The 7630-nt window shown below is 44.9% G+C and overlaps 1 pseudogene; it reads right to left on the reverse strand.

Annotated features, from left to right (window-relative positions):
* Positions 1-5495: 5495 nt before the first annotated feature.
* LOC119297917 overlaps positions 5496-7630 on the reverse strand; it is a 3941-nt pseudogene continuing 1806 nt past the window's right edge.

Genomic DNA, 7630 nt, shown 5'->3' on the forward strand with positions numbered 1-7630 from the left:
AAATGAGTGGAAGGAACCGGTCCACCATAAACAAGTGGTGGTTCCACATGGGCAAAGATGTCGGTGCCATTCTTACCACTAGAAGAAGGAGCCTTTTCACTACTAGCTTCCCCCTTGTCGTGGATAGCATCCGTCACCTTGTTGGCGGGGTCACCCACTTTCAACGGTGCGGTGGATAGTTTAAGCCCCTCAAGAAATTTAGTAAACATGCTTTCAACTTCAGTCATCATGGAGGTTTTCAATGTCTCCAAGGCCACATTGAACTCCTCATGAGAGACCGAGGTTCCCCCATCTCCCATAGACGAGATCGAATTCACACCGGAGTGTTCCTCCACACCGTCTACGGTATCAACCATACTCTTTGGACGGTAAACTCCTTAATAAAGAGACGAGGCTCTGATACCAATTGAAAGGATCGATATGGTTGACTAGAGGGGGGGTGAATAGGCAACTACCAATTTTTAAATTTTCTTAATCAAATTAAACTTTGCATCAAAGTAGGTTGTCTAGATGTGCAACTAGGTGAGCAACCTATATGATGCAATACCAACAAGCAAACAAGCAAGCAAGAGAAGTAACACTAAAAAGCTTGCACAATTAAAGGTAAGAGATAACCAAGAGTGGATCCGGTGAATACGAGGATGTGTTACCGAAGTTCCTTCCCTTTGAAGGGAAGTGTGTCTCCGTTGGAGCGGTGTGGAGGCACGATGCTCCCCAAGAAGCCACTAGGGCCACCGTATTCTCCTCACGCCCTCACACACTGCGAGATGTCGTGATTCCACTATTGGTTCCCTTGAAGGCGGCGACCGAACCTTTACAAACAAGGTTGGGGCAATCTCCACAACTTAATCGGAGGCTCCCAACAAAACCACGAAGCTTCACCACAATGGACTATGGCTCCGTGGTGACCTCAACCGTCTAGGGTGCTCAAACACCCAAGAGTAACAAGATCCGCTAGGGATGAGTGGAGGAATTGAAAATCCCTTGGTGGAAGTGTAGATCGGGGCCTTCTCAACCACTCCCGAGCAAATCAACAAGTTTGATTGGCTAGAGAGATAGATCGGGCGAAAATGGAGTTTGGAGCATTTAATGGAGCTTGAGCAATAAATGGAGCTTGGGGGAGGAAGAGGTGGGTCAAAGAGAAGAAGGGGACTCCCTTTTATAGTGGGGGAAACAATCCAACCGTTGCCCCCCACCAACCAGCCCCGCACAGGGCGGTACTACCGCTGAGGGGGCGGTACTACCACCAGGACAGCGGTACTGCCGCGCCAGCCAGCGGCACTGCCACGCAGAGGAGACTAGGGGGTATAGGACCCAAACGCGGTACTACCGCGGTGGTAGGGGTGGTACTACCGCTCCTGTAACGGTACTACCGCCTCTACAACCGCAACTAGTGTCGCAAAACTCGACACGAGAAAAAGACCCCTCGAGTCGAGGCGGTAGGAGCCACACAGCCCAGTGGTACTACGGCAGCGGGGTCACGGGCGGTACTACCGCCGTGGAGCGGTACTGCCGCTTGTGACCCTTCAGTCGTACTACCACTGGCAGTGCGGTACTACCCCTGGGGCACATAAGAGAGAGAGAATCTCTCCAAAGATGCTGAGGACGAGGCGGAGGTGCCAGGCACCCCAGCGGTACTACTGCTGTGGAGCCACGGGTGGTACTACTACTGTCGCTTGTGGCTCCTCAGCGGTACTACTGCTTGGTTGCGCGGTACTACCGCTTGGACCCAGACAGGACAAGGAAGAGAGGAAAGAACTCTACAATGGAATGGAAAAGCTCGGAGGGTGAGAAGCTGATGTGTACGTGATGATTCCACCCATGCAATACCCCAGCGGACCCCCTCTTGATAGTACGGTGCCCTCTACGCAACTAGTCCACCGAGAAAGAAACGAAAGAGCTACACCGTCTTGAAATACACTCCGAGGGGAAGAAAGCGTCTCGTGCCAGGGGAGAATCTGTGAATTATTCAAAGCACAAGATTAGTCCGCAAACATGTTGTCATCAATCACCAAAACTACCTTGAGAGAGATATGCCGTAACACGCTGCAATAAAGTTGGTGATGATGATTATTTCTTAGCAAAGTTCTTTAATAGAAATACTATCATCACATTGTTTATGAGTTATATGCATTATTTCCATTTCCGCCCAACAGTGATATGGAATTAATGTAGAAGGATGATGTTTTAATCTAATTCTGCCACAATGGTGATTTAGAATATAAAATAAAGTTTTAAAAGGTTTAATGTGCATATTTTTTAATCAGACCAACGTAGGGCTATTTTTTATGCTCATTATTGTTGATTATTGGCTAAGTTTTCTCAGACTAAAAGTTTTCCACGCTTTCATTCGTGAAAGCGAATGGCTGGGTACTTGTGACCCGAAAGATGACCAAGAAAGCTCATAACATGAGGGAGTATGTTCTCTCTAAAGAATGGCTTCAAAAGAAAAGAATTCTTGGATATTAATCCAATAAAATAAAAAAGATAGATCATTGGGAGTCTTGGTTGATGAATGTCTTTCATGTGCTCTCTATGAAGAAGATTTTTCAGTCAGCATGATTTGACATAAAACAAGCAACATGCGTGTTTAATTTGACCAACGTCGGATTAAGCATGTGTGTCAAAGAGCGTTGGGATTTATTTCTGAATTTGTTGATTGCATATGCAGTCAAAAGAGCCAATTCTCGCATTTATGTCCCTTACAGGGAATTATCCCGCATAGTGGGAAAAGATGATTATGATAAAACTCGCATGGCGGGGAAAAGTTTGGGAAAATACATGCGTAACTGGTAAAGTTGACATAGTATTATGTCAAAAATCCTATATGGCATGAGAAATTTTGGCAAAGGACTTATCCTGTATGACAGGAGAAAGATAAGACGGCTCATGTGCGTTTAATGTGTCCCACTCTGGGAGAATAGTATGGAGTAGCTATTATGCTTTCCTATAGTATCGACCGTACACCTTATGTGTAACGGTCATTAAGCTCTCAGTAAATCCAAAGAGAATAAAAGTTGTAGACGAACCTACAGATAAGAATGATATGCAAGTGTGACTTGCAAAAGTACTAATGATAAAGAACTCTGTTGAGTTTCTGAAATGGAATGAGGAAAAAGTACTTCCCATACCAGTTAATAGATAACTTCATTTCGTATGAAGTAATCAGAAAAAGGAAGTAGATAATCGAAGTTTCCTCAATTCACAAGAGTTGTGAATGTTTTTTCGAAATTGTGGCAGAAAAGTTCTTGCCACATTTCGAGGGGGAGAAAGAAATATGAGATAAATTAAGAATGATGAAATTGAATTTGATCGTCTGGGGAAGTACGACGGTCATAATAATACCCCTAAAGAAAAGAAATAGTTGTATTCCTGGATCTTTTACAGTTTCGACTGCAGACTAAGGAATACTAAGACGGTGCTTAAAAGTGCCATAAAGAAGAAAGTTTTACCAGAATAAACCCAAATAATAAAGTTTAAAGATACCCCATTTTAGTGAAGATGGAGTAATATGGGGGAGCATGGTATGAAAATACCAAAGACTATAGAATTAATTTGCCTTTTGGCAATGACAGAGCAACCACAACCCCATATGAAAGAAGTGCTAGTACCTGAGACACAGATGGTCTTAAGGAATGAGATAATCAGATACTTCTGATTACTATAAAGTCTATGTTAGTGAAATTCAAATGGAGGTTGATCCCACCTCATTTAAAGCGTTCAATCGAGCTTTGAGACTCATAAGTAATTTCCAATGGAGCCAAAACAGTAGGCTGTAAAGGGTCTACAAGGTCAATATGACTCCAAAGGAAATAGATTACAATGAGTGTTAAGTGCCACATCATGATTGACATCATGATCTGAGTTACATCAGATGAAAGAAAAGAACACAAGGGATACCGTTTCAAGAAGTCTTTTATGGACTAGAGCAAGTCTCTAGACAGTGGCTTTTAAAAGTTAAAAGAATCGTATGTTATTTTGGGTTAAAGAAAATGAGAGGACAATTGTATTCATGCAAAGTTATAGAATGGAAAATTCATTTCCCAATTCTGTGCATGTGGATGACATTCTACTTGCTAGTGGTGATGTCAATCTAGTGCATGAGGAGAAAAGAAGTTCTTGTCCTCAAAGCTCAAAGTTCAAAATAATGTTCTCGGTAGTGTCTCTCGTTATAAGTATCGAGATTCACGAAGAAAAGAATAAAAGGGGTATTAGGGATGTCGCATGGACATGCTAAGAGAGGTCTCTAAAGTATGCATGCGAGAAAACCTACGCCTGTTCTTATAGTCAAGGGTAATGGAACTAGAAACTATGGTGTTCCAAAAAATTCATGAGAAAAGATTCAAAACGGATATGGTACCATATGCTTCAGTTGTTGGAAGCTCAATATATTACCCTAACACAGTTCACATATCCAGATTGTTTTGGCAATGTCCACCCCATATATAGATAACCGGAATGGAGTCAAAGATATCGGCCTCATGCTGAAAGAAATAAGTGCTCTCAAAAGATTGTGAGTACAAAGACAGGACTTGTGAAAAATATAGCGAAATCCACAATTATATCTAACTTTCACACTTGGAGTTTTTGTGTGGCAAAGCTCCAAAGAATGAAACAATTATCATCAATGTGATGCAAAGATATTTTATAGCATGATATGAGGCTTGGGGACAGGCAAAATGGTTAAGGAGATCTGTACCCGGAGTTGATAATGGTTGACAACAGCGATAACCATTTTAAGTTTTGCTCCTATGTCAACGAGTCAAGTGTTGATGCCAAACACACTGACACAGAGTTATGCGTTGTAAAGGAAAAAGTCCGGAATTATGTAGAAATGCTTGAAGCATAAAAGCAACAGACAAGTGTTTGCAGATCTGCTTATTAAAGGCTTACCGTCCAGTGTGTTCGGAGAACACACAGTCGACATGGGTTTTATGGTATAGTCTAACATTTCCGGACAATAAAATGGCCCAAGGTTAAAGAATTTGTTTCAAAACAGAGAGGTACGTTGTGGCTGTCTGATTCTATCGGCAATTGAGCTGTGACGATGAAACATGTTCTATGTATTGATCTGTTATGAAACGAGTAAAGTAAAAATATAAGGTCAAAAGTAAAAGTTGAGATCAAGGGGGAGAATGTTAAGATGATCTCCACCGTGTGGGCCCAACGGCCCACCGGACCCTTCGATTCGCGCCCTGACGGCCCCCTGTCACCTGCACTATATAAAGAGGTGGGGTCGGCGGCTAGCATCACGAGGTTCGCCTCCGCCACTGTTCCCCACTCCTAACCCTAGTCCGATCCAGAGGGTGGCGCTGAAGCGACGGGAAGCTCCACCACCGCCACTCACGCACACACACGCCCACACCGCTGCCATCCACCATGGCCGGCACCGGGAGTTCCTTGATATGAAGGAAGTGAAGGTATCTTGTACTCCTCATCCCATCTACCCTTAAGGATCTAGCCTAGACGATCATACAGAGTTTAACATATAGATGTATTTTAGTGTGTAGATTCACTCGTTTTGCTTTGTATGTAGTCCCTATTATAGAGTCAGTAAAAAACCTTATATTTAGGAACGGAGGGAGTATACCATGCATAACTCAACTCCGGCTTATTTATGGTAGGCTGGCCGGACTCGGTTCATATAGGAGATCTGATCACAGGAAGTTGCCGCGGTACGGCCACGGCACCGACGGCCGGGTGCATCAACCTTCTCATCTCCTCCACGAACTTGTCCATGACGGGACTAGGCAGGCACACGGGCACCACGAGGCCGTCCTCACCCTTGGAATTCTTGACGGCGATGAGGAAGCTGGTGTCCCCGGTCATATGGCCGATGCCACCTTCGGCCATTCCGCCGTAGACCGGTGTGCCCCACCCGAAGTCGTGGTCGCGGAACCCAAACTTAGATACGTCCGCCATCACGTATGCGTGCACCATCGTGAAGTGCGGCCGCCCCCGCCGCACCATGAGGCGTGCCACCGACCTCAGATACTCCATGTCCACCTCCCTCTTGGTCTTCATCACCAGCTCCACGGCGTAGCTCACCGGGTTGGCACAAAGGTCGCCGGCCGTGGAGATGGCGACCGGGCACGCGAACGCGTTGCCGTAGTAGCCGACAGGGACGACGGGGGTGCCGCCGTCCTGCTGCTTCCGGCCTCGGGGGCTGACGAGGCAAATCATCCGCATCTCCTCGTGGGCGACGGGGGCCAGCGCCACGGTGCGACACCTCCACAAGCACCCCGTGAGGAGATCAAAGGCGGTGGCGCTGCGACGGACGGCCGGCGGGAGGTGGGAGCGGATGGTGCTGAGCTCCCCGGGCCCGAAGAAGAAGGGGCGGCGCACCATGGACTCGAGGGGCATGATGGTGCCGCTGGCATCCGGCACGTCGTCATACTCTCGGTGCGTGAATACTGTAGGTGGCGCCGGGTCGTCGTGCATAGCCATCAGCAGCTCTCGTGCCCACACCGGCCGCACCGTCGGTGCCACTGCTCCCCGCGCCAGCTCCGCCACGGCAGCCAGGAACTGCACCATCCCTGGCCCGTCCAGCACCGTGTGTTGTATCTTCGACGCCATGATGAAGCCTCCACATGCTAGCCTTGTCACCTTGGTTAGTTAACAGCATGAGTAAGAACTTTTTGCAGGTTTGGTTTTGGTAATAGAATAGCACAATATACACACAAACCCAAACGCACAACACACATCCAGACACACAAAGAACGAAAGAAACTGACAGAAAAACACGCAAAAAACAGAACACGCAAAAAAAGAAAAGAAAAGAAAGGCTTACCAGAAGGGGAGATAGCGCGACTCCATAAAAAAACACAGCCAAATAATAGAAAATGTCATTTTCTAAAGTCTTAGTCTACTAGAAAAATTACAGATTCAATTCGCTGAAATGGTATTTTTTTTCTTGTTAGATTGATTGAGACTGAAAAAGATTTGAGGCATTCAATACGAGCTCTTACTTCTAACCTGTAGGCAGACGAAAAGAAAAGCTTTTGTATGTACACAGGCGAGAGAATATCCTCTAGAAACTAAGTTATGGTATCTCGCAAAAAAAAACTAAGTTATGGTGAAAATCCATGAAACCCACATGGAAACTATGTTTCTAAATTTTGAAACAAAAGTTCAATTAAAACTATATATGTTATGAATATGATATTCTATTACCATGTGAATTCTAAGTTCAAACACAAATTCATTCATGAGGTATAATGATTAGTGCCAAATAGTAAATATCACTATTCATTGATGAATTTATTTTTTCATAGTTCACTAGCACATATGCCCGTGCGTTGCAAAGGAGAAGTAATTGATATGTCCATCAAAATGTATATCAATGCGACACGACAACATCCGAACGGTGCCACCTGACAGGCTGAGGTTGAACGTGGCTTTTTAAGTGTTTTCGATTTTTTATGTGTTTTTTTTTCGCACACGTTTTCGACTTTTGAAGTGTTTTTTTTCAATTTTTTGGTTTTCCACTGGCTTTCCTTGGCCTTTGGACCAATTTTTTTTTGCGCCAAAAAATATGATTTTTTTCTTCCGCGAGAGGCACGGCCATGCCTCTCGGAAATGAATATATATATATGTGTGTGTGTGTGTGTGTGTGTGTGTGTGTGTGTGT

The sequence above is a fragment of the Triticum dicoccoides genome, chromosome 5A (assembly GCF_002162155.2).
Source record: "Triticum dicoccoides isolate Atlit2015 ecotype Zavitan chromosome 5A, WEW_v2.0, whole genome shotgun sequence".
Taxonomy (NCBI): Eukaryota; Viridiplantae; Streptophyta; class Magnoliopsida; order Poales; family Poaceae; genus Triticum; species Triticum dicoccoides.